This window comes from Anser cygnoides, chromosome 13, assembly GCF_040182565.1.
Source record: "Anser cygnoides isolate HZ-2024a breed goose chromosome 13, Taihu_goose_T2T_genome, whole genome shotgun sequence".
In the NCBI taxonomy this organism is placed as follows: Eukaryota; Metazoa; Chordata; class Aves; order Anseriformes; family Anatidae; genus Anser; species Anser cygnoides.
This window is the reverse complement of record NC_089885.1, coordinates 14,808,142-14,834,482: the sequence shown is the minus strand read 5'-3', so window position 1 is coordinate 14,834,482 and position 26,341 is coordinate 14,808,142. Positions and strand designations below refer to the sequence as shown.

The window sequence follows — 26,341 nt, the reverse complement described above, 5'->3', positions numbered from 1 at the left end:
CAGTAATACAGGTGGGAGAATGTGTAAAACTTGGGTTATACTTCTGAATCTTAATATTCACAACAATGTTAATATAGAAGAGTGGGTTCTTACTGGTTGGACCCCCCCCCCCCCCCGAATATATTATGTGAACAGAATATCAGAATGACCTTCCCTGATTCCTTTTAATTCTCTGCTTCTGTGTGAAGCAATACACTTTTTAATTCCTTACATTTGGAATAATGATATTAATTCTAGCCAGCCAGTTGGGGTGGAGACGCAGCTGGCAGCTCTGAAGTCATTGTAACATTGCTTCAGGCTGAGCCTTTTGCAGTCCAAGTACATGGTTGGAAATGGCACTTTTCCTAGAACATCTGCCTTGGCTTCTGTGCTGTCAAAAGCTGATGAAGGTGGGATAAGAACAGGTTTTCAAAGCATAAAAACTATTCCAGCTACAAACGTTCAGCAACAACAAAATGAATTCATGAATGAAATGTCATTTCTGCATCCAGGACTGTATTTCCAGGAAATTATCATTCAGCATGGCGTTTAAGCAGTAGTTAGCCAGCTTCTTGGGCAAATTCTGACCTCTGATTTTGCTAACCCATGGTACCATTCTAAGGCTTCACTCAAGAGCAGACCTACATGATCTGAGCTGTAAGGAGTGAGGTTGAAACTTTCTCCTGGAAAACAACAGATTTTGTGTTATGGGCTGGAAATGACACAGGAGAAGAAAAACCTAGGTGTAGTCACTGAATAAAAGATGACTAAAAGACAGCAGCGTAAAGTGAACACATCAAGCACAGTTATCTAATCATCCCACTGCAGGCAGGGTGGCAAAGCTTCCCCTGGAAAGCCTTGCAGCCCCCTAGCCCTCCTCTGCCTGGCTCTGGCTGTTATTTTGCTAATTTAAGCAGTTTTCAGCTGCCCCTCATGAAGTAAAATCCCCATTACTGGCAAGGGGATTGGCCAGTTACAGACATCTGATGTTAGTGAAGTTTCAAGCTAAATCAGAGTAGAAGCCTAAACTCTTTTTCTTGCAATGAAGAGCAGGGAAAGCATTTCCTGTGAGAGGACTACAGACTCACTCTGCATAAAACCTTGAGTGCTTTTCCTGTCTCGGTCTCTGACTGCCCTCTTGCATCTCCAATTGGAAAAAAAAAAAAAGAGAGAAAAAAAGGAAATGAGTGAAAGACAGCAAGAGTGTGAAAAATCTTACCCAGTCGGTTGAACCCACTCCTACAAACGTTTTGGTTCACCAAGAAAAGCACAAGGGAAGCTAGAACAGGCATTAAACAACAGATTCACTTTGCTAGCACAGTTTTAACAGAAAGATATACCCTGAAGACAGAAGGCCATGTCCTATTTGCAGAACACAGTTAGCTGAAAGGTATTTATTTTCCTTGGTTCTGTTCTTCATCTGCCCCTGAGGCAATAAATACATGTTCTGAAGACTGGTTTTATTCCCTTGCATGACTATCTATGTAAATGCATATACTTGTGGTACTCTATTTTTCTGCAAAATGTAAGTGCTGAACCAAATTATGATCTATTTTTACTGAATCATGCAGGCATGTGTATAACACTGATAGAGCTACACACATCCATACATCTCTATCTATAAATGGCAAGGCAGTCTCTGTCCTAATATGGGAGTCTGTACAGATATATTTTAAAATAAAGCCTGCAAGTCCCTATTTTTTTACTGCCAAGGATTTCTTGTGTGTCATCTTAGTGCCCTAAGTGGATTTCAAACACAGGATGGGATTTTTCTATCATCTCCCACTCCTTTTACTATAAAAGAACTGCTGGAAAAGCCACACTCTGCAGAGGTTTTTAATTGCAGCCAGATTTCTTAGCACAGCCCATCTGTACCTGCAGTCATCGGGCTTCTGCTGCTGCTGCTCGCTAATAAGACTCACAGGAAAACAAAGCTGTAGGGACGAGGCCTCTACTGACTTTACCAGTGAGCGATAACAACCTCAACCTGTTTGTGACTCCTTTTTTTCCACTTTCCTCGTCATACTGCAGAAATATCTGTATCTCTGCCTGCAAGGAGAGGTCTCAGCACCCACCACGTATCTTTGTGATGCCTCAGTTTGGGAATCCCTGCCCAAGCTCTAGCATGCAACGCACCATCTACCCCTGGCACTGCTGCCAAGGCAGAGGTCAAGTGCTGCTGGGCAAAGAGACACCAGGGCTGCAGTCAGAGAGACCTTGGTATATGCAGTATTTACTGCCATGACTCTTTTCACAACCTGCAAGCATCTGGCTTAGCCTAGAGCTGACCAGTGCTGGTGGTCAGTGGGGTCACTGGCCCACTAGCACTTAGGGCAACCCAACACCAAGGCTTCAGGCCAGCCAGCGCTGTGGAACAGGCACAGCTACAAAGCAATTGCTGCTTGAGCTGCAGTGACCACCCCTAACACTGAAACTGTGGTTGTGCTGTGTGTGAAGCAGTGCACCGTTATACAGCGCAGAGTGATCAGCTTTAATCCGTAAATCAAAGCATGAGGGTATGAGCTATTGTCCAAGCTAGACAGAGTAATGGTTTTCTAAGTGAGAATTGAGAAAAAATACTGGTTTCTTAATACATGCCAGGAGACGGGTGAAAAAAAAGAAGACATTTCACTTGTTATATAGACACATCCATTTCTTCATACTCAGACAGGACTCCTTTAGTTTTGTGCTAGACCTAATTAGATTTTAAATGAGATTCCAGCACCTATAATAGCTTATTCTGATTGTTCTTTTTATATCATACAGGCACTGAATATTCATTGTGTTCATGTGATTAAGTACCAAATCAATAGATATGACTAGTGGACCTGTTAGAATTTATGCTTTGCTTTATAAATACAAAGAATAAAGTCATATCTGATGCACAGTTCAGCCTCTCTCTTTGAAGAGTTGCTGTGATTGACGTGGCTGGTGATCACAATGAAAATGGGGGAGAATGAGTAATTTAATGAATTTTCTGCATTTAGGATAAAACCAAAACGGATTGTTACAGTATGGAATGAGTATCCAAGGTATTATCATGGAGAAAGAAAAATGTAACTTGAAAAAAAATCAAACAAGGGTCACTGCTCCTAAAGCTGCAAATTCTTGAACCTCTCCCGTGCCCATAGGATCCCAGGTAGCAGAAAGGAAAGGACCACAGCTGTTAGCCTGATATTGCCCTCAGAAAATGGTGCTTATGAAAAATAATTCAATAGAGAAAGGATGAAACGATTATTTTTCCAAGTGTAAATTACATGTCTTCACCCATATAAAACAAACAAACAAAAACATTTTATTACCAGCCCCCACTTCTTCAAAATAAACCAGAGCCTCCCTGTTTATAAAATTCTGCCTGAGCTATTATGTCTGTCTTGCAGCACAGTTAATTAGCTTGGGCTTAGCGCTGCTGGCTGCATGGCCTCCAGCTTCCAGTCTAGCCATTTGGATTAAACTTTAGATGTGTACTTGCAGTTCAGAGACAAAATGTCGATAACAATAATTAATACACTTAAATTACCGCTCTTGTTCAAAGTCAGGTGATCTGAACTGAAGGACTACACCAAAGCAACAACAAATTCTATGTTAACTCTAAAGAAGGTATATGGGACAACAAGGAAACACAAGCATTATGTCCATGGTAATCTAGGCATGATTTAGTTACCCTGATTTGCTTCTTAATACACATTTTCCTTATCCACAGACTATGGTTGCTACTCCTGTCATGTCTACTCCACCGTGATTTCAGCAGTGTGAGTGTTTACTGTCTTCATCCAGTTGTGCTCTTAGTTTTCACCTGACAATTTTTCATGCCTGTTTTCCTTTGATTAAATATTGTGAATTTAATTTTCAAATACAGCTGGAAGATTTGGCTTCCACTTGGAGTAGTCAAAAATTATATAATTTCTTTTGTTATCATGTTATGGAGAGCAAGTGCCTTCCGTGCCCCTTGAGAAAGACATTGTCTCATGTTTGCACAACATCCAGCATAACCTGGATCTGATCTACAGATCAGATCATTATAGCATGACTCACCACACAGGAATAAATGCATTTTAACGTGGCTTGATTGGGAAAATCAGATTAACATAAGCAGTCTGGATTTTTGTTGAATGCCAAAGAGCATTCATGCAGTAAGGGAAACACAGCACAAGGAATCTTGTAAAACACTCACTTTAAATCCCCTGTAGAATGTGAGACGAAGTATTATTTCAAACCTGTGGGGATGATTTATGCAACCCAAACTTTTCCCTAAAGGATAAGTTCTGGAGTATTTTTCATTACTGCATAGACACCGGTCTCCCCTAAATTGCAGTTACATGCTGTTTCCCTTTTAATTACCTTTTCAAACAGCTCATAAATCTTGGAGAAAACATTCCGAGAAGGCCTGTGTTTCTGGGTTTGAAACAGCATCCACCAAAATCAATAAGAGCTTTTTGAGTGACTTCACTGGGTTCTGGATTAAGTGCTGGGCCAAGACTAACTGTGCTTTTACTAATGACAGTCAGAATATCATAAGACAGGGTAAGAAATGCAATTCCATCAAACGAAAACAACCAAACAACAATCCAGTCTTCTGTTCATGACAATTCTCTAAATTACTAAAGCTACTTCAGCCTGTTGGCATGACATAGAGAAACAGGGACAAAATTATTCAGGGGGCTGTGGGGGGAGAGATCGGGGTGCAATCTGAAAGTTATTCACTATTTTTCTGGTCTTTGAATAGAGACAGGTTGGAAGTGGAAAAAATACATTATCCCTCAAGCAGGATAGTTGACAGAGCTGAAACTCAGATACTCTGGTACAACACAGTGCCAAAGCACTGTGGGTCAACACTCCACCTGTAGCTTGCACTGCTGTATCTGGTGCTTGCATTTCCAATCTTTATTTATGCAAGGGGGTAGAGACTTGTTGCCCCTTCTTTCAGCAATTTCTCTTGTCCGAAAGTCCAGATGACACTAGAAGTCCCATTATACCTTGGGAAGCATGCATATGCAGAGCGATGTGCTGAGCAAGCTGCAAGGTCTACTGCATGCAGCAGTGACCCAGTCTCACCCCAAGATCCTGGCAGTATCACATGCAGAATTAAGCAGGTTGCTTTAAAATCAAGAGAACTTACTAAGAAGCTACCAATGAGTCATACATACCTATAGTGGAGTTTACTAAGTTTATGCAGCTGAGAGCTGTATTTAAAACCACTAAGGCATCTATCTGTGCTACTAAAATCTCCCTCAAGAGACATGGCCAAGCCTTCTGGTAACGTTTCTTCATGCCCGTGCAGGGAGATCTGTTTGCTGGGACTCCTGCTGCCTGGCAGCATGTTCCCCAGCAGCTCACTCATTCACATGCAGTAGCACAAATCCCAGATGCACAAAACCCTGCTTTAACAGTGGTTCACCTCTCCGTTTTCCACAGCCCTTAAAAGCCACAGCAGAATTAATATGAAAGGGGGAGAAAAAAGAATGTCTCCCACAAGGCAATCCTACGAGATGAGTATATAACAGACATTTACAGAAAGAGGGGACCAACTCAGATTCTACCAGGTACTTGAAAGAGGCATTATTCTCTCTAAAATCAAAATCTCTGGTTTTCTGTGGGAAAGTAACACCTCTTCCAAAGGGCAGAACTAGGAGTGCTCAAATAACACAGCCAGTTCTGCAGTGTGCCAAGTATCACATTAAACCAGTGATTCCCAAATACTCTGCATCTACACAGCAGCAGCCTCACACCTGATCTGGATCAGAAGGCGTGTGTTTTCTTCACCTGCATCCCCCCCCTTCACCGAGGCATGCGTGTCACTGCCAAAAGAGGCAGCACCTCACCTGAAGCAGTTACATCTCCAGTGTCACTGGCCCAGAAGCATGCTCACAACCCACAGCACCAGAGCTTGCCTGGGATTCAATTATCCACCAGGGACAGAAAGGAAAAGGTAGAATATATGCCTCCGTAATGCCCAGTGCCTGCTGGGCCGGTTACTCTCCAAAGCAGAATTCTCTGTCATTGCAGTGTAACAAAATATGATATTTCTAGATCCTTAAAATTACAACTCTGCTCTATTTCATTACTAATCCCTGCAAAGGCTGTAGCAAATGCTCTTGTCCTGGAAAAAGTCATGGGGAATAGTCTGGTTCCTGCCCCAAATTCTGACTGTCAGGTCTGGAAGTCATTCTTCCCCTTCATTTACAGACCTCTTTTCCTAGAACATTTTTATTTGAATTTTTCCATGAATTCCACATGGGTTTTCAGCATATTCAATCCTGCTGTCTCCTCCGCCAGCCCAGTTCCATCTCTGGACTGCTCCTGCGTGCCTCTTCCAAATGGAATTTTGATTAATCTGGGATTGAGCAGCCCTGGCCATCTGCTGCCATCAGAAGAGGGATGAGACACTGCACCATAAGTGATCGCTTCTCTGGTGCCCCTGAAGGAACAATGAGGGGTCAGACAAGCAGTCTTCACTCAGACTTGCCCTCCAGGTTTCACCCCTCCATCTGGACACTTCACGATTTCAGTATTTCTGCAAAATGTCTACTTCCAACAATTAGCGTGGGGTGTGTGGGGTCTGCTCCATTTTATATGCTCCAATACTATAGAAAAGCCTTGCTTTTATTGATGAGTCTGACACTCCAGGCAGGATAGTAATTACTTATAGAATCCTGTTCCAACTCCCACTGATGCATCTATTTCTGGAAGATGCTTAGTCTTGTTGTTTAATTCCCTGTCTTCAAATAAGTTAGTGTGAAATTTTAACTACATAAGCTACTTTTACCTAGAGATCTAGACTGTGCATTTTTGCTGGTAAAAACTGATGCAATTCCATTTTCTCATCAGTTAGTATCAGCTGAGGATCTGGCCTCTTAACACTATGTTAAATTATGCTTTCATAAGCTATTAACTTTTATGCCATATTCACATTGCTCCTACTGTTAAACATCTTGGAGATGCTGATACGACTGGAGTCCTGTGAGCCAAGTCTTCTGTGGGTGACAATAGGAAAATGGCTGGAGGAAGACCGTGCAAGGACAGGAGAGGAGGATAGGTGACAACATGGTTGGAACAAACAACCAATAAGACAAAAAAGCTCCCACAGCTACCCTGAGAAAAATCAAGCAGGAGCAACAGAGGTGGGATTAGATGTTGTTAATTTTCCTTCAGACTTTTATGGTCCCACATTAAATTCAACATGGTCTGGTTATCACTTTGAGCAATGAAGCTATTAAATACACCAAGCTGATAGGAGCAGCTTATGAGCTTGGGCCTTTGTGGGTGAAAGAACTTCTTTTTAAGTCTGGCTGGGTTTTCTAATCACACTTTCTGAGCCTGCATGTTTGGGGAAATTAGCACTTTGAGGCAGCAGTCTGTGTTCCCAGACAAGGCTGATTTTGTTTCCAGTAACTCTGATGTTTGCCAGGTTTAAGTTTAATGACATTAGGTCTCGCACAGGGAAAACCTTCCTGTCTTTAGCAAAGTGCTAATTATAAATGGGATGTCTCAAGTGATGCTTACCTCTATTGTTACGTTTCACAGAGTATTTCCCTGAAGAGCCTCAGAGTTGGCTCATGTTCCCAGCTCTGCTGTTGATCCACAGGGTCCTCGACTACCCGTGGGGTATCTTTGGACAACAACATCTTTTGGACAAGCAGTTCCACTTCTGGGGGCCTGCAAAAAAAAACTGGTGAGAGGCAGTCCCAACCCAGGCTGGAGCTTGTGCTGTGGGCTCAACATTAGTGTCTTGTGGCTGTTACACACTGCCCACCTATCCTCCCTCCCACCAGAGATCACTTATTTTTTCCCTAAATATTTCAAATTTCATGCTAGAGACACAGCAAGAGTAGTTAGCTGGTGCAAGCAGGAACTTGAGCACAAACAGGGACTCACTGCTGGAATCCCAGAAAATAGCCCAGGAGCCTATATGCAATTTGCACAGGTGTTATCCTGCTAGCACTGGCAGCCCAGCCCAGCATCCAGAACCCCCAACTACCTCCCTGTTTGGCTGCAAAGCCCCATCAGCAGCAGCAAGCCACAGTCTCACCATCACACCTGATGTTATGCTGCACAGCCAGGGTGCACCAGGACTTTGGGACAGGCTGAATTGCTCAGGCTCCCTTGGAAGTTAACAGGGAGAAATACGTGGGCAGAAAGACCCACCAGAAGAGCTGATTTCTTCCTGCAGGCTACCAAGGAAACTAGATTTTAGCTACTTTGGATGAAACTAATGCCCAATGCATTCTTGCTGGAGCAGAGTGAATTTTGAACTCAAGTTTGTGCTTGACCTGCATGTGACCGTGAAGAGCACAGCGACAGAAAGACTGGAGAGTGTGACGGCTCTGAAACCGCTGCTTTATCTGCTTGACCTTTGCTTTCTAGAATCTTCTCTTGGGGCTGCAGACGGACTTGCTGCTGAGCCGTGCCCAGAAATAGGGCACTTATCTCAGCAGGGCTGCTCTCACCTTCTGGAGGTGAGCTGCAGGGCCAGCACAGCCTCTCCCTTTCGATAGGCAAGTTTTCTTATCAAAAAAATGCTTTGCACTAAGAAGTTGCAGAAAATTCATTTCAATTTGATTTAGATATGGTGCTTTCTCTTTTTTTCAATGTGAAACATTTAATGCAGGTTTCTTGATGGTGCCTTTTCAGCTGAGCTGTGCTGTAGAGGAAAAATACATAAGTCCCATCTACAAAAAGATGCTGCACTCACTTTCCTCCTTCTACGGGTTTTCTGCAAGCAGGTAAGTGCAAAGAATGGGTGCACAGTACAGCACATGGTACGGATGACAGCTGCTTCCTTGGTTGACTTCTGTTTATACATCTGCAGTCCCAGACTTAGGTTAAACCACCAAGTTTCCTTTGCTTCCCTGAATAAAGGAAGATAAGAGCACTGCTGCTCTCATTTTCCTTATCTCATAAGTGTCCTCTTTGCTTTCCTGAGCAATCTCTAAACTGGCTTGGGCACGCTGATGGCAGGAGGCAGTGGGGCAAGAAGGCAGTGTGTGTTTGCAGAGAGGAGGGAGTGCTTGCTGCGGGCCCACTCCTACCAGGCAGAGATTTTTCCCAGTTATGAGAAATAGATTTTTTTGCTGCTGTTGTTCTTTTTCTGTGGTTATTGCTAGATTTCTAGTATTGCATATTTGCTCAATTGGTAGGTTTGTATCTGCTTTGGGGGTACAAACTGTACCTGTTTTGTGATCTACACTTCACTACACAAGCAGCAATACATTAATTGTACAGAGAAAATGTTTTCCTCTGACATGTGAAATTAATTTATTTATTGGTAGGAATCAAAACAAGCCACTTTGAAGTGGAAATATTATTGTGCCCTTTAGATTTTACTTTGATGAAGCCTACAATACCATTCCTGTTAGCCATCTGTTTAAATCTTAATTAAATGGTGTTTCCATACGAAAAACAGTCACATCATCCTCTCTAATATAAGGTTCTATAATTGTTCCAAAACAGAAATACAAAGCTTTAAAAATTGTCTTCTCTGTCAACAGGATTTGTTGTAGGTTGTAAATTATTTTTAGTTTTGAGTCCTAGCAAGAAAGCATCAGTTGTAATGACGTTTCATACATTTGCTATAAAAGCTTTCCACACCACAAAGATCTGCAAATATGAATTGTTCTTTCTTTGATGAGTGGGTGATTTCAAATGATTTATTTGTTTATTTATTTATGTCTTCCCAGAAGCAGAAGGAATGCTTAGCAATTGAGCCAGTTTCTTCAACTTTTCTCAAATGTCACTCTAACTACAGAGCAGCTCTTGCCATCCCAGCATGCCCATCCGTGTGTAGTACCGGCTTTTAGAGAGAACAACCAAGGGAAATGAAATATGCTTAAATGGGGCATTCATCGGTCTGTCCCCAGCCATCGCGGAGGAGTAGGGGCTGGCTGGTAGTTTGGCCATACTGGAGGGGATGACAGAAATGCTCCCTTCATCTTGTCCAGTGAAGTACAGCCAGACTGGCACACCCAGCCTCATGCTGGAGCGGGGGTGGAAATGTAGGGGGATGTATGCCTCCCCTTCCCAACAGATCTGCCCTTTCCTACAAGCCTTCCCACCGTGCCCTGCTGAACTGGGGAGCTGTGCCCTCGGCAAGGGCAGCCCAGGGCTCAGGTCACTGCAAATGATGTGGGCAGCAGTACTATGGCTGCATCCATGAGCACAGCACCTCCAGGGCTAAAAACCCCTTAGAAAGCATTGCACTTCAGGAAGAATATCTCCTCAGGTCTTGGGCTGACTATTTTAATATTCATACATTCGCTGGCAAGTCCTACCAATGACTATTTTCAGTCGTCTTAATTCATCTGCTTAAGCCTGCCTCCCACAAGGATTCAGACCTTTAGGGACCTCTCCAGCAGAGGTGTGGAGGAAGCATTTTGGCTAACTTAATATAAGCTTCAAATGTCTCTGTGGCCGGAAGCGAACTGATTCTCAGAATCCAGCCTTTTCCTCAGAAACTACAGCACAGAAAACGGAAGGAAACCTCGAGCCAGGGTTTTTGATTTAAATGTTTCTGACTTCAGGTTTTATCTGGTTTTCTAAAAGTGCCCTCAGGCAGAAAGTTTACTCTTTTATTCCATGGTATAAGAAGCATCATATCATTTTTCTACCTTTCATTTGATTCCTGGAAATATCTTAAGCCTGTGAGTCACCTCCTTTGAGTTCAATGTAATCATGTATGTTTGCCAAGTGTCCCTTTCCAAACAGAGCTCAACTTTTGTGTAACAACAAATTCAGTTAAGTAAATAAAAGAGAGAAAGAAAGAAAGAGAGGGAGGGAGGGAGGAAGGGAGGAGCAGAGCAGAGAAAATATCCTCTATGAAAAAGTAAATTTTCCAAAGCAAAGTTGAAGTGTTGTCTCCATTTGTCCTCCTCCTCCTCCTCCGGATTCCCATTTGAGGCTGACTTAAGAATCACGGGTCAAACTCTGCTCTCGCATACACCCACCTAGAAATACTCCACTAACCATAGCCTGGGAGATGCTTGCCTGGAAAAAGTGATAGGATTTGTGCAGAGAAAAAAAACTTGCTGAATTGTTGTTTTTGCACTCCACAATATGCGATCTTCCCCTGGGTTTGTCCAGAGAACAAGGAAAGCAACTGAGAGCAGAAATGTCCTTCCCCACGAGGTGCATGTCCACCATAGTCTGGAGCGGAGCAAATCAATTGCCCTGCCCGTGCTGATGCTGGAGTATTGCGGTCTGGTGCATTTTACCATTACCTTGCCCTGCTGACAAACAGCTTTTTTGAAGCTTTTAGGATACCATGACCTGCCTCTTGCAGGGTCTCTCCCCTGGACATGACTGTGCTGACAGGCGGGAGAGCACTGCTGCATCCCTGCATGGAGCTGGGAAGAGTGGGCAGCTGCAGCTCTGCAGAGAATACCACCCTCGCCAGTCACTGCCAGTCCAGGAAGGTGACAAGTCTTTGCTAGGACTCACCTCTGATTACTGGCAAACACTTTGAGTGTTTTCTGGCAGTTTTTTAGCTCCATTAATTAAAATTCTCCATTTCACACATTGTTGTGCCAGGTGAAGTAAAGTCTGGTTCCCATCAGGAATTGCTCGTACTGCAATTTCTCTCCAATGGGGACGTTTGTATGACAGTCACTGCAGCATCACTTTCTATGAATACAGTGGGGGTGATCAGGGCTCCTACATGCCCAAACACTCTGGCAGCCCGGACTGATCAGCCCTCTGGCTCTTTCCAACATTTTCATAAATTTCCACCCACCTCCCGTTTGATAGTGCCTGCTGTTCCTGACAAGGACCTGAATCTCCGACTCAAAAGGGCTGCTTCTGCTAAGCAGAAGCAATCCCGACATCTGTGACATTTGTCTGGAGGATGGTGAGATAATGCCATCACTGGCAGGGAAATGTCACTAATAACTGCTTTTGTCCTGTTTTCTTTGGTGGTAAAGTAATAATAAAGAAGGGAAGACCTCTCCCACTCAGATACACACAAATTTCCAGTACCTTCTGCAGTTGCCACTTGCAGACTAGAAACGTCATGGTTAGAGAATATGGGCATGGTTAGAAAATAATGGGCAGATCTCTGATTGCATTACTGTCCCAAATTCCTCATTATGTGTACAGGATGCAATTCATCCCTCCATAAAGAATCATCAATAAGCAACTGTGTCCAAGCCAAACTGAGTGAGATCAGGCAAAAGAAACTATGCCAGTCCCTGTGTGTGCTCTCCTGGATCCTGCAAACCCAATTCTTGGTATTTTCCTCCCAGTTACAGGCTGACACCGTCTGTGCATGCCCTTTCCATTCCCTGTATCGAGCAGTCTAGAGTGGTGCAGAAACTTCTTTGGCAGACAGCTGGAACACACTTTTGCTACATTAAGCTGTATTTTAACATGGAAGTTTGCACCCAGCATGACAATGTGAATACTAAATTTCCCACACCAAAAAGTAACTGTTTGATGAAAACTGGAACTGCTGACAACAGTGAAAGCGATCTTAGTCACTTAAATTACACAGTGGCAGGCTCAGATTCTCACACTGAGAAAAGGAAAAGTGATGATTTGGAGCATACAATGAAAGCAACACTTTGCTTCTTGAAATGGATTAGTTTCCTTTGAGATTAAGCCAGCATCCAGAACTGCACAACATGTGCTAATATTATTGGCAAAGTCCACCCTATAACAAAGTGGTCATCAAGTAACATAGAATAACACTGTGACTGCTTTAAAGCACTTGCCTAAATGTAACAGCTACAGTTCAGCTCTCAGCAAATACAGCTTTTTCCTTCTACAATGCCCTTGATTCAGAGTTGGTTTCAGCCTCTGTTTACGTTCCCATCCTATGCACACCAGCGCACTCATGCTGGCCTGGTACAATGCTCCAGGAAAGCAAAATTCAAAGAGTCGCTGAGGAGCAAGGCCAGGGAAGGATGCACACTGTGCTAGGTGCCGGTCATACAGCCAGGAAAAAAGCAGTAGGTCAGCCACAGCTCTATCTCAGCCCACCCAGTTTTCTCTACTGACTTCTCAGCCTCGATAGTGCTTTAGAGTATTTTGCACTTTGCTCCAAGCACAATCCACGCTCACATCCCACAGGTGTCTCCCGCTTCGGGTAGATTTGCTTTGGTTCTGTGTGTTTGTTAGCAACATATACAGCTATTGCTGTGGCACTCAAGAGCAGCCCTGGCATTAGCAGGAGGCAAGGGGAAAACTTGGGATGCCACAGAGGGACTTCCTCTGGGATGTGCTACTGTTATCACACTGCCATGGCAACAGCTCCTGCCCCCACATAATTGAATGGAAAATGTCATTGTGCCTTGTCCAGGCACTGGCTTTCTGTGAACAGACAGCAGCTGCCACTGGCGGCCTTCACAGTCCTCACTTGGTTGTACCCATCAGTTCTGCAAAAAACTCGTATCTCCAACCAAAAATGCAAAGACAACATTAAAAGTATTTTGGGGATTCCTTAATCTTATGAAACATCTGCTACCTCAAGAAATGCCCATCCTGGCAGCAGGTTTAGAGCAAACTAAAGGCTATGACACTCAGCAAAGCCTGTAATTAAATCATAGAACTGCTTGCTACAAGATATTATAACAGCCAAAAATATAAACAACCTGAAGGGAATATAAAAAAGCCTAGGGAATATCATGGAACACATCTCCACCATGCTGTTGCACACTGGTTTGTGGGCAAAGGCCACCTCAGGAACACCTGAGTGATCATGTGCACCGATGCAATTCTAGCTGTGAGAGAGGAGCTCAGTTCATACCACGGCTGGTTCTTACCATTCAAGTCATGAAATAAAGGCTTTGCCCTCATTGTTTCAAAACAGCATTTAAGGAAAGATCTTTTCCTGCATGAATAAATTACTTTCAATGAGGGCATGAACCCATGCAGCAAAAACATTGTTGGAGGGAAATACTCAAAAAAAAAAATATCTAATATTAAACTAGTTCTAGAAATGAATTATTCTTGTTCAGGTAAGCTGTCTTTAAGATGACTGCCAGGCTTAGGGAGGTACATTTCAGAAGCAGTGAAAACCAGTGGGCCCCAGATGCATTTAGAAGTCTCCCCTTCTTCCTAATGCAACCCAAGACTCTTCCCTTGCTCTGCTCCCCCTCTCCCCCTGAGGAGAATTCAGACCTGTGATAGCAGGGGAAGACATCTTCTAATTTCATCACTGAAAAATAAATTTTCCCACTGTGGGCATAAACATACACAGCTTTGGAACCAAAATTACCTCTTCCCAGCAGCTACTCTTAGGTCGCCCGAGTCCCTCTCACTGCTCCCGTACCTTCTGCAATGTTGCTGGATCAACCACGTAGGGTGATGGGGATTCCTCATCCTTAGGGACTGGCACAAGAGTTACAGCTGTGACTAACCGTAGTGGTGCCATTTCTCTTCCGTGGGGGTTGAAACATCTGACAGTCTCTTGTTCTCCCACTTCTCTTTGCCGTACTATTTCTTGCCTCACCGTTCCTTTTCTAGGTTTGTTCGTATGTGAGTCTGGTGCGTACATATGTCCATACCCCTCCATCACGCTATAATGAGTTGTCTCACACTGTAGTTTCCATATAGCTGCTAAAAGGAGGAGAGTTTTAAATAAACACTGAAAACAGACTCAAGAGGTAGGAAGAAGAGTTTTGACCGTAACATTCTGGAAAATCATGTGAGCAAGGAAGGGGAAAAACATAGGAACTGATGTTCACAAGGAAGCACTGGCAGAGCAGCATCCAGGAGGGTGAGAGCAGGCCTATTTCAACAGATTGTTTTCTGTTCACAAGGCAGACTTGGCCACTGCTGTGGCAAAAATCTCCTGAATCTGATCTTAAAGTTATTTAAAGAAAAAAACAGAAGGAAAGAGCCACATATGAGAACTCTTAACCATTTATGACAAAGTGATGCAGACCAGTGGAAAAGCAGTCTCATTGAAACAATTGGGCAATTAAAAAAGAAGTTTTCTAATAAAATTTTATAGTGGTTTCTAAAAAGCAGAAAGCAATATTGATGCTGCTGGGGATGCTGAGATAATTGCAGGAAGCCTGGCTTGTATCCAGGAAGCAACTGAGCATGGCTGCTGGTCACAACCTGATGCCTTGGCTGCTGCCATTAAATGGTTACAAACCAGCAGCACCAGCTAAAAGAAAAGCAAAGATTATGGGCTCCAGGGAGTACTGGTCTGGGCCGAGCAGCTCCCATTCCCTGCTCGTGTGCCTGAAAGCTCCAGGTGCTGCCCCTGCATCACCAGAGTAAGGGAAAAGAGCCGAGCAGGCCTGTCTGAAGAAACAAACTGGTGTTATTTTGATTTCCTATTTCCCCATGTCAGAGCAAAGACTTTTCTGTTGATTAGCCCCCGAGAAATAACTAGAATGAGGAGGACAGAGAGGCTGAAAGAGAAAACTCCAAGAAGTGTCAGAAGTAACTACTTGGTATAAGCAAATTTATTTAGAATAGAGGTGAATCTGAGCCCTGAACTAACACGTAAACTTCCCTGAGGCATGGGTGCCAACTATAAACTTTGAAGGTATCCTCTTTCATTAAGGTACAACGCTGGTGGTACTCGGATCAAGACTCAACAAGGGATTTAATCATAAGTGGAGGACTGTCCATTCAAGAGCTTGCCTCTGCCTCTCCTTGCATGCCTCTTCTCTGTCCAGATTTGCAGATCCCTGGGGCAAAGCCTTGTTCCCAGGGTGCTGCTGATGGAAGGAGAGGCCACGTCAACAAAATTAAAGCAAAGCCACATTCACTACCAGGATGGCACTGTCGAGAATGCAGATGCTATGGGGTCAGCAGAAAAGCAGGTCTTCAAGGACACTTGTAATAATAGAGAAGGAGGATGGTAAAATGCAGAGCTGGTCCACAGAGTGATTTGTACACATGGAAGAAAGCCCTCCTCTGTCCAAAACGCCCAAGTTTCTGTGGGCATACCTGTCTGGACTCCACTTCTTACGGTGATTACTGCCATGCAGAGGCCACCAGACCCACTGCTCCCATGACATTTTCTTCTAACAAATACATAAAATGGGCTATGCCTCTCTATTACCTGTCCCATGGAAAGGTAACCCTGAATTTTAAGTGATTATGTATGTACCTATGCTTATGTACACACGGCAGAACACAAGGAGACCAAATTAAAAAAAAAAATCAGGGATGGAAATTTTGACCTGTGAGAAAACATCCCCGAAGTAAAAGCTACTAACTGGGATATTTAATATCCTTCCTCCCCCATCTGAAACAAACAAATAAAGCAGACAAGCAAGCCTGCCATTCTGTCAAAGCCTCTGTGAATAAAAGGACAGGCAAAAGGAACAGCGCAAATCAATCTACATTACATTACCTCACCAGGAGGACTTGAAGGGACTACAGAACATTTTCATTAATCTTGCATGGGGCTGCTCTGTGTCATCCTAAATTGCATCAACACAAGATGAAGCCAGCAGCCACTGTCAGCGCATGGGCTGGAGGAAAGGAAGAGGGGAGATGGCCCAAATTCCTCTCCACAATGACGTGGACCAAGAGGCAACTTGATGCCCAGCTCAGGCTCTTCCAGGTGGGTGAAAATTCTGCTGCGACCAAGCAAGAGAAGCACCTCTAAGTCCAGTGGTTCCCCACCTTGTTGGAGGGCCAGAAGTAACCACCACGTTGGGCCCTTCTCACCCATGCATAACGGCATCTCCACGTGCCCCAGTCAAGGTCTCTTGGCTCACAGCTCCCCAGTGTGGTGGGCCAGCCTGAGCAAGTGTCTGGGACAAAGGTGTCCATCAGGGTCAGCACTGCATTGCAGGAGAAGCAACAATCCTTCTGCACGTCTTCCTTGGCAGTGAGCAAGGGCGAGGTGCACCCCACTTCAGCCAGCCAGCATGTACCATGCATGTACCCCAAACCCTTAAAATACAGGATCCCCACCTTTCCATTTTATCCAAGGTCCATTATAAAAAGTGGTCATAGCCAACAAGAAGATCCCCGTGTTCACACTAGGCTTTGTTTTACTACTGTCCTGAGGCTAGTACACTGTTAACATCAGCACCAGCCTTAGCAAGGATAAGGAGGGCTTGTTTAAGTAGGCAAGGGAGCACTTGGCTTCTTAATCCACAACAACATACTGCAGAGCAGGCCGCAGGCCGGTGAATGAGTTAACCCCTGGCAAGAGAAGCTGTCCCAATTAAAAAATAAATCAATCTGTGACACAGCCCCCCCCGAATGATTTAACAGTGCCCCCTGGGTTGTATACTGGCTAAATCTGACACACTTTAAAGTGTCCACCTTTCAACACATAGCCTGTCTCTTTGTCTGCAGCTGCCACAGTGAAAATTGCTCCAGGTTTGTGCCCTGAGTCTTGCCTCTATTCATTTACCCATGGCATTAGCACAGAGACACACTGAAGATGGCTGTATTTAAGCTTTTTCAACCAGAAAATTCCTAGCTGTCCTAATTCTGGACTGTGAGTAGTCAGTAGTAGGGGTTAGGTTTAAAAAAAAAAAATTAAAAAAAAAATGAGGCATTATCCTATGAAACAGATCCTGTGTGATGCTTTCAGTTCAAATCCAGTTTGACATTAATATTTACCTTAACTTCCCTGGAGAAAGCAAACATGCTGAGATTCTGTGAAGAATACAAATTTGAAGGTTTGTTCATCAAGCTGAGTTAGACTTAGAATGGGCCCCCAAAAAATGGCAAAAATATCCAGTTCTAAATCTTAAACTCTAGTAATAGTCAGGCAAAAGTTCTAAATACACCAGGAAGTCATCTGGCACAGGTACACGCTACCTGTGCTCTCTATAGGCACCCTTTGAAGAAGATAAGAGGAATTAGAACTAAGCGCAAAAGGAAAGTGGCTTCCAAGAGCAGGTATCATTTCACATCCCTTGCACAAGAAACCACAGAGCAAGTGTTACAAGCTGGTGCTCTCTCCTGACCAATGCTTCATGAGTTACTTAATCAGACAACATTGCCCTCTTTTGTTCATGGAAAACCTCTAGAAGAGAAGTCTCAGCATCCTCCTACTTAAGTATACATACACTATTACTTGCCCTCTCCGTGCATCACTCCAGCCTGCCCACAGGCACCTCTTGGCCCTTGTTAACTATGAGAAGCAAATTCTGAAAATACCAATATAATCAGCTGGGCACCGGCTCTCAGCATATTCATTTCCACATGAATATACCAAAGGTACAAACTTACAGTTGCTTGTTTTAACTCCAGATTTTCTTTTCTTGGCATTTTTGTATCACTAAAAACACAGCTTTAGGCATAGGCGTGAAATCCAGACACAAAACCCAGTGAAATCAAATAGTGCTGAGTCTAGCTTTCCTCTTTACTTGAAAGTAACAGAAAAGTACAAGCGGCAAAGTTTTCCACATCATTGCACTGGCTGTATTAGCTAAAGTTTTAATGCCTCTCATTAATCAGCTTTGAAAACCAATAGATAGTGAACATGGAAATGGAACTCTGCTGCAAAATTAAGTTGGTACTACAAATAATACATTAACAAACAACTTCAAAAATCATGTTCCTCTTTGTCACTGAAATAATTACTGCGTCAACCAATGGGGAAGTCCTTCCTCTCAGTAACCATGGAAATATTTAAAGGTTGCCAAAGCTCTGCAATTATGGATTTCCCAACAGTTTCCCATGTGATGTGGGAACTCAGTGTATCCTGCACAGAAAAGCGTGGCCTCATGCCACAGAAAGTAAAAATGTGCTTTAATTATCACAACGGAAAGTAATAGTTGGTCAAAAGGCAGAAACCAGAATTACTCAAAATCAACAGAAGACTGCCACCAGCTTGTAAACTGTCTTATCTGCCTTGTCAGAATTAAATGGAGCCATATACTGTATCTATCAAAGGTTGTGGAAGAAGGCAATTCCATGTTTTTGTGAGTGTGAAGCTATCACAGTTATGAATACAGATGAGGCTGCAGGCAGTGAGGCCTCTGTGCAACCCATCAAGTGAAGCTGGAACAAGATGAATGGAGAAGACCCCGTCAAAATTACTTTGGCCCCTGATCAGCCTCCAGAGCTGCTAATCTGGGGCAGCAGAGATTGGTGAGAAGGGCTCATCCCATGGCTGCAACAGGACCAGGCTGGGGCTGTGGAAAAGTGACACAAGGAGACATCTGCATGCAGGGCAGTACTACATGCGGTGCCACCCTCGTCCTGGATGAAGCTGTGGGGTCACATAAAGGGAAGAACAGCCCTCCCTAGACCAAAGCAGTGCCTTAGCTTTCAGGTTGTTTCTCTTATCCAGCATAGAGCTGAGCCGAAAAAAAAGGAATCACCCCATCTCCCCACCTCTTGTCTGTGGGAGTCCCCTGCCATGGGAGCAGACGTCACTAACTCTTGCACACAGATTATTAAAACTGGGCTGAGACAGCAACTCGGACAAAGAGGGTACTCAGGGGACCTGCTGCCACTAGGTGGGTACCCCAGGCTCCTGGCACTGCACAGGGAAGGGGACTTCCACGGGGCACACAAGATTTCTCATCAATAAAACCTTCAGTGGACTCAGTGATTGACTTCAGCAAACAATGCCAATCTACGTACTATTCGTCTTTCACACTTTAGATCACCGCAGTTAAAAGCACTTCCCTTGATTTTCTTGTTTTGCATCTGCTTGTGTCATTACCCTAGGATCACTTTGAGTCTAATTGAGCTTGCATGTGCCAAGTGAGGAGAAAATCCTGGATATGCTTGGTATAAAAGCTGCCACTCCCTGTCTCTGTAAGAAACTATCATACTAAGTGCTAGCTCCAGGAATACTGTTGGAGGAAAAACACATTTGTTTGTTGTGCTTCTACACATGGGTGCAAGTTAGTAATTACATATGACAAGCATCAGTCCTTTAGCTGTCGGTCCCACCACTTTCTTAACCTTCCTCTCCATCCCCACCCCCGCCAAAAAAAAAAAAAAAAGTTCCTCAGACATAATAGTGTTAAGTAACACAGAACAGGGGTGCACATATCTTACACTGTGGTATTTCTTCCCCTTTTACTGCATAGCTTTGACTGCATGAGCCTTGCCTTCTACTAAATCTGTAAAACAGACTTAATCAAGCACAGCCTCTGAAGATCCAGAGTACTTTGGTCAGTGATTTGGTTTATTTTCCCCTGCCTTGGAATTGATATCCACGGCCTTTGGCCTTCTTCAAACCTACACAGAAAAGCACATACCAAATCCTTTTTCCCCAAGAAGCTGATTTAGTCATCTTTTTTTCTTTTTTTTTTTTTTCTCTCTAAAACTACAAAGATATAGAATAGAGTTAACCTTCAGGGAATTTTGATTGTGAAATGACCTTGTTGACCTCTTTACTTCTTCTATTTCACTGAATCATTCAGAAGACCACCTCAACCAAAACTGAGAATCTGGCTATACAGGAACGCACACACAAAGCACAGCAAGGAAAACCTTTGTTTCCCTGTGTCAGTGCCTGCAGAGATGTGTGCCAACAAGAATCAGCTGGCATACAGCTCTTCTTGCCTATCGATATGCCCTGCTTCATCATGAGGCTTCCTTAGGGACAATCGTTATAATGATGAGGGATTCATTTGGTTTCACATAGTAGCAAATTTCCCCAAGGTTTTGTAAGGATTAAAATGACTCCAGAAACCACGTTCCTTTCAATTAGACCTGGACACTACCAAATACAGACTAGGAGAAAGTTTGGGCACCTGGCTGATACTGAGTTCTTCCATTCGCTAGCAGGCCAATTTGTCCAGGCACCAGCAGGGACAGATGTAATGCTCTTATTAGATGTGTTATTCCATTAAATGACTTAGAAACATAAAAATCCCAGGTTTGCTAAGGAGGAGAGGTGGTGTCTGAATATGCAGTGTCCTGCTGCAGACCAAGTCAACGCTGGTGTCTGCCTGTGGCTCCTTGCACAGTTGCTTGCATTCATACACCCAGAAATTACAAGACTTCTGTGATTAACAGGGAACTGTGGTTATAGAGCTGAAAGCATCAGGATTTGTAAATGTGGAATTAAGGCTTTATTGAATTTGTGAGCATTTCTCAATAGCAAATCAGGTAGATCCTTCATTTAATATGCTTGTTTCAGGTGAGTCATCTTTCCAGACAAATCAAGACTTAATCAAAGAATAACACTCCAATGTAACATGGCTGTTGAGATGGAAATTTGGAAGAGGCTGATGAGGACCTAATACAGCATCTCCCCACCACTCAGCAGACTTCAGTGACCTGCATCATCTGCCCTTACAGGGTTATGGTCCAAAACTTGAATGAAGTTAGAAATAAAATAAATGTGGCTAGTGTATAAACTGAAGGTCATGTTAATACTGCATTAACTGCATTTATCAAAGCTTCTCTTACACAAATAAAGAACTGGCCTAAATGACATAAGTACATGCACTTACTGCATAACACAAAACCAGCACAATGCACACTGACTTTTGTGGGGAAAGATAACCTGAGCACGGATAATTACATAAACAAAATCACTACAAGATGAAAGGTCTCAAACTGAAATTATATTTAAGCCTCCAAACCTACAGACATTTTTGTACATGTATACATACACTAATATTTCCATTTACTTCATTGGGACAATTTGCAGGCTTTAAAGCCCGCTCTGAAGTGTTTGCATGCTTTAGTCACACCAAGTACCATTTCACTGCTAAGATACCCTCGAGCGGCTCGTGAATTCAGCAGTCCCTAGATTCCAGTGCTGCTATATCTATCACCAGCGCTGCATGACATACAGTAATTATAGGCTGCTGTCAGACTAGTAACATCCTCAGCAAGTAGAATGGAGCTCTTGAGCATCACTGTGCCAACCAGACAAACACGGAGCTCTTCTAAAACGAGAGATTAACCAAAAGAAAGCAGGCCAAATCCTGCTCTCATTTACCCCTCTTGGATAGGCTGCACGGATGTGGCTGCCAAGGCAATTTGGCAAGTTGCAGCCCTCTAGCAGAATGGACTCCTTTGCACGGCTCCTGTGAACGGAATGCAAATGCATGGGCTGTGCTGGAAGAGACATGCCCAGCAGCTGTCCTGCCACCCACGCTGCCACTGCTGTCGGTGCAGCCCAGCAGAGAGGTTAAACTGTGCCCCAGCATACGCACGCTTCTAAGTCGGATTTCCCATTCTGGTTGGTTAAAAATACTCGTCTTGAAACTCCTTCTCCCCCACCAAAGTCACACAGAACAGTTCAGAATGGTTTTATTTTTTTCTTACTAAAAGGGGGAAATATTTTTTCAGCTCTAATCATAAGTAAGAGAAGGGGTTTTCCTAAAAAATAAAAAAAAATATACAGAGGCGAAGAGGGAGCCTGGTAAAATTTCACCTAGAAGTAAACAAATAGAAGATGTCTTAGAAACTGGTTCCCTGCAGGCAAGGTAATGGGTTTCCGTAATTTTCATTCAGAGAAGTATATCAAAAACTGAAACAACATAGTCCATTCAAAGTCTTGAACAGGAACACAGCCAGGTTTTACCAATTGCCATGCCAATAAGTTGTCCGATAGGGTACATTTGTTACCGAAGCTATTCATTTCTCCCTTTTCTTTTATTGACAGAGATTCCAAGATTTAGTGGGAAACTGCCCAGCTACTGAAATGCAGACTATGGAGATAATAGGCCTAACGTTGCTAGTGGTTGCAGAGTGGTCAGGTCCCATATGATCTTTCTATCATTGTGACCATTCCCTGGCAGGGTAGGAAACTTGGCTTTGGAAGCCCACATGAAGGGAAGGATACCATGATATTTTACTGCTCCACAAACAAGGTAGGGCAAGGTACTGCTCAAAACAAGGTAAGGAAAACTCCTCAGGCTGACTTTCCACACAAGTCAGTGTGCAGCATGATAAGGGCAGATCTCTCCACCACATTCAGACTCCTGGAGCAGTACATGAGCTGCCATGGGGCTGATGGGGAAGCATCTCACTGGCAAAGAGGAAGGAGGAGAAGGGCAGAAGGTCTTTTTTTTTTCGCCCAGATAAAACCAGCCTTAAGTACACAACAAGGGTTGACATTTATATGAAAGGCAGAACTGTATAAAACTAAGAACAAAGGAGTTTGAAAGTTTTATTTCATGTATATCAGTTAACAGATATCTCAAAGTATAGCCTAAGAGATTATAAACAAACTTTATATAGATGACTTAATCAGTTTATAAATCACCAATGCTATTTATAAACTTATTTTATGCTGTGCAAATCTATTTCTTGACCTAAAATAGCAGATGAAGATTTTTTGTGTCATATAACAATCTCTAAACTGGTAGGGTTAGAGCTTACTGTCTGTCTTATAAGTCTGTAGTGATATACAGTGTAAAGATCAAGTTGTAAAGAAATGCAGATGTAAAAAAAAAAAAAAGAGAGAAAGAAAAGAAAGAAAGAAAGAAATCCAAGCATGTAATGAAATGGGAAAACGGTGTTTTTCTCAACAGGAAATAATTTTACAAATAGGACCCATATTTCTGTAAATAAACAGCTGCCTTCTCATTAGCTTCACGTCAACCTATACTAAAATATACATCAGAGAAGTCTGTCAAAACAGTCACAGAGGAAAAACAAGAGCAGAGTTTAAAAGCAAAGCCTTCAAAAATTGTTACGCTTTTCAAGTCTAAGCTATAAACAGGACAGGGGAATGACAGGAGAATTGGCAACAGAATCTCATGACTCATGACTGAATTTTTTTTTTTTTTTTAAACATTAAACTTAGGCTTGGTCAACTGTCCACAAGTGGTTTGCAGAGAAGGGAGCTGGACATAAGATCCTGACATGCTGTAAAATCACAGCCCTTAAAAAAAAAAAAAAAAAACAATCAAGAGTCCCAGACCAACTGTCAGCCAGAAAACAAGCCCTGCAGACGTGGCTGCTGGAGTGCAGAGCACCTGAGACTCCAAATGTTTTCTTTTCTGCCTCTGTTGAGAAGCGAGGGATGAATCTAGCTTCTAAAAGAGCACAGGATCAATACTGAAGAGAAGGTAATTAGAAAATTAAAAAAAAAAAAAAAGTAACGTACTTAGAAACACAGAGCAATCTGCCATTACTGAGCAAACCCCGGCATTGCTGAGTCACCCATAGGTTTGCACACCGGCAGGTGACGTTTCTGCGCTCTGTGCCTTGCTTTGGTGCTGCTCTGTGCAACTAACACAAAGGACCCAAGGCACAGAGAAGGGTTTGAGCCATCCATGCTGGAATTGAGGCACCCTGCTTTCCTACAGAGTCAACGTCCATGCCCTGTAACGACCACACCTCTCCCAGATAACTCCCCTATCTCTGCTGTAGTTACCTCCTATCCTGCATTTTGATTTCCCCCCTCCAGGTGCTGGATGTGGACTTGAGGTTTCTGAAGCAAGATCAGACACAGTACTGAAGTTACCCTGGAGGGAATTATTCCACACTAAGAATCCAATGGGGTGAACATGGGGGATGCTCTGTTCTACTTTCCAGGAAAAAAAAAAAATAGTGATTTGCCCCTACAATGCCCCAAGCATTTCTTTCTCAATGGAAATATGTTTTTTTTTTTTTGTTTTGTATTTTTTTCTGGCAGGCTACTGAGCGCTCCAGTCTGATCCAAGAAAGTGACTGAGCATGAAATCTGTGGGCCTGATCTGATGTTCTGTGACACGTATTGTGGCCTTGTTGGAGAGACCCGAGTGCCTTGCACCTTGCACAACTGAGAAGCATCTGCCCTGGATTTAAAAGCAAAAAAAGGTACAGGAGGCTCCCTTCTTCAGTCCTAGATATTCAGAAAAATTATTTATTTAAAAACTTGCTTCACTCTTACAAAATTACTTTTTTTTAATGTAATTTTTAATTTAAAAGGATACAAAAGGATAATTTCACAAAGGATAATTTTATATTAATTTCTGATATTTTGCCTAACCTGTTTCCCTTAAATCATAGAGTGGCTTGTGTTGGAAGGAACCTTAAAGACCATCCAGCTCAAAACCCCCCACCAGAACAGGTTGCCCAGGGCCTCATCCAACCTCGTCTTGAACACCTCCAGGGACGGAGCATCCACAGCTTCTCTTCTATTTTCCCTTTTCCAGTCTCAGAAGGAACTATACGCAAATAGCAAAACACTAAACAGTTTGATGTGCTTTTCACAGAAATCCTCGCTTTTCACAGGAAGTCTAAGCAAGGGGGAGCATCCCTGACCACCACAGCTGCTTTTTGCCTGTGCTAAAGCCCAAGGGCATTTCATAGCCTAAGCAGCAATTCTGAATTGTTTGCTCATGCTAAGAATGGCATTCTTAAAAAGCACATAGTGCTAGCTTATATTTGCTGCTATTGAAGACAACAGCAGAGCTGCCATCCACTCTAGCAGACAGAGGTAAGTAATGTCTGATGACCCAAACCTGGATGGTACAGCATGTTTCACATCCACGTGGCTGAAGTAGGAAGCACACAGTGGATTTCCCACCTAGTTACTGGATATAGTGTTTTAGAATTGAAAGTTACTCTCTTTCTTTCTCTGTAACCTGCCAAACATCTGACCTAGTGTGTCAGGGAGTTTTGAAATAATGCAGCAATCAGAATGCTGGAGGCACCAGGCTTCACAGCCTCTGACCCAGCCATCAGTTCAGATGTAGCTTTTCTGTATTGTATCAGGTGTGTTATGCTCCTTAGAGTTAAGGTTTGAAGAAAAATCACTGTCAAGTAAGTAACATGAGTATCAGTATTTCCTGTTTTCCCTTTCTTTTTCCAGCATGTCATTGCATCCCCCACTAAAAATAAATAAATAAATAAAAATGCAAGCAGAACAAGCTAAGAGCATATAGCTCACTTCAGAACCGACAAGCCAGCCTGTTTGGGTCACCCCAGGCATCTCTTAGCCAGCTTTCCTAATGCTGTCCCACCCACTGTGCGAGGCATTTGGGAAGGAGAACCCAGGGCAAGAGGAGTTCCTCCAAAATAAGCTGTGGGTCAGCGGGTGGGGGCTCAGCCCATGCAGGTGCTCCATCCTTGCAGGCTGCAGAACAGCTGAATCTGCACCCACAGCATGGCTGCTCACAGGCTTCAAGTTGTCCATGTAGCTGTACCTCTGCTGGATCAGACCCAGAACACCTGGGGTTTTGCAGCGCTGGTTTTCCTTTCAACACTGCAGGCATTGGATGTGCACCAGGGAGGGCTGGCTGCGAGTCTCCCAGAGGTACAAAACAATGTTTAGTGCAGGTGGTTCATGAGATGTTTGTCCAAGGACTGCATTGAAACTGGCTATGATCTGAGGCTTGGTATAAACTTCTCCTGGGAGCACATTTACTTCTGAAGACTGATGACTTCAAGCAGCTTTAACACGCTTTGACAAAACAGTCTCTATTTTGTGGTCACATGGAAGTAAGAACGTAGCTCCGAATTAGTCTGGAGAGGCATTTGTCTGGTGTCCTTTCTAATGCAGTGGCCAAGTCCAGGTGGTTTATAGGAA

The 26,341-nt window shown here is 43.3% G+C and overlaps 1 long non-coding RNA gene across 2 annotated transcripts in view; it reads right to left on the bottom strand.

Moving 5' to 3' along the window:
- LOC106037465 (uncharacterized) overlaps positions 1-26,341 on the bottom strand; it is a 56,086-nt gene that overhangs the window by 12,952 nt on the left and 16,793 nt on the right. For both annotated transcript variants that reach the window (XR_010834841.1, XR_010834842.1), the window contains exon 2: positions 7,483-7,635. This is a non-coding gene — a long non-coding RNA (uncharacterized lncRNA). The remainder of the gene's footprint in view (positions 1-7,482; positions 7,636-26,341) is intronic.